At 39.7% G+C, this 2962-nt stretch overlaps 1 pseudogene; it reads left to right on the plus strand.

Moving 5' to 3' along the window:
• Window positions 1–2597: 2597 nt before the first annotated feature.
• LOC118575598 lies at window positions 2598–2713 on the plus strand (annotated as a pseudogene).
• Window positions 2714–2962: the final 249 nt, after the last annotated feature.

Here is a 2962-nt window from a genome sequence, read left to right on the forward strand (position 1 = left end):
AAAAGGATGACGGATCCCACAACAAAATTCCACATGGACTATGAGAAATCCATTAAGCTGATTAACACCACCAAAAGATGAACTTTGTTCTACAAACTACTCAGGACAATTTTGAGATAGCTAGCTGAGGTAATCCAGCCTGACAGACTACTTGAAGAAGGACTTGAAACAAGACCTACACTTTCTCATTATGCTGTGACTGGTCAAATGATACAGGATTTGACAATTAACCAAAATTTTCTTTTCAGGATCCCCTAAAGATGTCTTCTCCCAGAAAGCAGGAAGTAATTTTAAGAAAATCACACCCATATACCCAAGAGTTAGGATGGAAGGTTTTAGATTGTTTTATGAGTTATGGATATTGTCATTTTTTATGGTGGTTGGTTACAAGTTGTTAATTGTTAATGGTCAGGAGAAAACTGAATAAGGAGATTATATTCAGAGGTTATTTTCATGCTTATTATTTATTTATAGTATTTATGTTTTAATTTTACGTATCAGCCATGGGTTCCCCTCTCCTCCACTCCCCACCTCAACACCTGCCTTCCCAAATGCCCCTCCCCTCCATTCCCATCCTCTCCAGGGCCAAGATTCCCCTGGGGATTCAGCTCAACCTGGTGGATTCAGTACAGTCAGGTCCAGTCCCTTCCTTCCAGGCTGAGCAAAGTGTCCCTACATAAGTCCAAGGTTCCCATCAGCCAGCTGTTGCACTAAGGACAGGACCAGGTCCCACTGCCTGGATGCCTCCCAAACAGTTCAAGCTATTCAGTTGGCTCATGTATCCAGAGAGCCTTATTCCAGTTGGGGGCTCCACAGCATTTGGTTCAAAATTCATGTGTTTCTGTTAGTTTGGCTATTTGTCCCTGTGCTTTTTTCAATCTTGGTCTCAACAATTCACACTCTAAAATCCCTCCTCTTTCTTGACAATTGGAGTCCTTAGAGCTCAACCTGGGGCTGGCCAAGGATCTCTGGCATCCACTTCCATCAGTATTTGGATGAGAGCTCCAGCATGACAGTTAGGTGGTCGGCCATGTGTTCACCAGACTAGATCAGATTCAGGCTTTCTCTTGACCATTGCCAGTAGTCTACAGTGGATGTATCATTTTGGATTTCTGGGGACCTCTCTAGCACTTTGCTTCTTCCTGTTCTCATGTGGTCTTCATATATCATGGTCTCTTATTCTTTGTTCTCCCTCTCTGTTCTTAATTCAGCTGGGATCTTTGCTCCCCTAAGTTCTCTTTCCCTCGAACCTTGCCCTTCATTACTCCCACTGTCATCCAGGTTGTTCATGTAGATCTCATCCATTTCCCTGTCATTGGGCAATCCCTATGTCTTTCTTAAGGTCCTGTTTTAATGGTAGCCTCCCTGGAGTTGTGTCGCAATGTAGTCATTTTGTTTCACATATAGTATCCTACTATGAGTGAGTACATACATGTTTGTCTTTCTGAGTCTGAGTTACCTCACTCAGGATGATTTTTTTCTATATCCATCCATTTGCCTGCAAACCTCATGGTTTTTCTTTGCTGTATAGTACTCCATTATGTATATGTACAATATTTTCTTTATCCATTCTTCATTTGAAGGGCATCTAGGTCGTTTCCAGGTTCCGGCTATTACAAACAATGCAGATATGAACATAGCTGAGCAAATGCCCTTGTGGTATGATTGAGCATTCCCTGGTATATGCCCAAGTGTGCTATAGCTGAGTCTTGGGGGAGATGGATTCCCGATTTTCAAAGGAAGTGCCATACTGATTTCCAAAGTGGCTGTACAAGCTTGCATTCCAACCAGCCTACTTGATCATGGTTGATAATTATTTTGATGTGTTCTTGGAGCCTGTTTGCCAGTATTTTATTGAGTATTTTTGCATCAATATTCATATGGGAGATCGGTCTGTAGTTCTCTTCTTTGTGGCATCTTTGTTTCGTTTAGGAATTAGGGTAATTGTAGCCTCATAGAAGAAGTTTGGTAATATTCCTGCTGGTTCAATTGTGTGGAACAATTTAAAGAGTATTGGTATTAACTCTTCTTTGAAGATCTGTTAGAATTATGTGCTGAAACCATCTGTCCTGGCCTTTTGTGGTTGGGAGATTTTAGTGACTGATTCAATTTCCTTAGGTGTTATTGGACTATTGAAATGGTTTATCTGGTCTTGATTTAACTTTGGTATGTGGTACCTGTCCAGAAAATTGTCCATTTCATTTAGATTTTCCAGTTTTGTGGAGTAGAGGTTTTTGAATTGTGACCTGATGATTTTCTGCCTTTCCTCATTGTCTGTTGTTATGTCCCCCTTTTCATTTCTGATTTTGTTAATTTGGATGGTCTCTCTCTCTTTGTTTTGGTTAGTTTGGATAAGGGCTTGTCTATCTTGATGATTTCTCAAAGAACCAACTCTTTGTTTCATTAATTTTTATATTGTCCTCTTTTTTTCTACATTATTGATTTCATCTCTCAATTTGATAATTTCCTGGCATCTACTCTTCCTGGGAGATTTTTTTTCTTCTTGTTCTAGAGCTCTCAGGTGAGCTGTTATGTCACTAGTGTGAGATTTCTCCAACTTCTTAATGTGGGCATTTAGTGTTATGAATTTCCTTCTTGTGCTCCCTTTGGAAGTACATATACTAAAACTGGAACGATACAGAGAAGATGAGCATGGCCCCTGCATAAGGATGAATTTCCTTCTAGCACAACTTTCATACTGTCCCATATGTTTAGGTATATGATGAGTTCATTTTCATTGATCTCTAGGAAGTCTTTCATTTCTATCTTTATTTCTTCCTTAACCCATTGCTGATTCAGTTGAGCATTATTTAGTTTCCATGAGATTGTAGACTTTCTGTAGTTTTTGTTGTGGTTGAAACCTAACTTTAAAACATGGTGGTCTGATAGAACACAGGAGGTTATTGCAATTGTTTTGTATCTGTTGAGATTTGCTTTGTGGCCTTGTATGTGGTTGATTTTA

This window comes from Onychomys torridus, unplaced genomic scaffold, assembly GCF_903995425.1.
Source record: "Onychomys torridus unplaced genomic scaffold, mOncTor1.1, whole genome shotgun sequence".
NCBI lineage: Eukaryota > Metazoa > Chordata > Mammalia > Rodentia > Cricetidae > Onychomys > Onychomys torridus.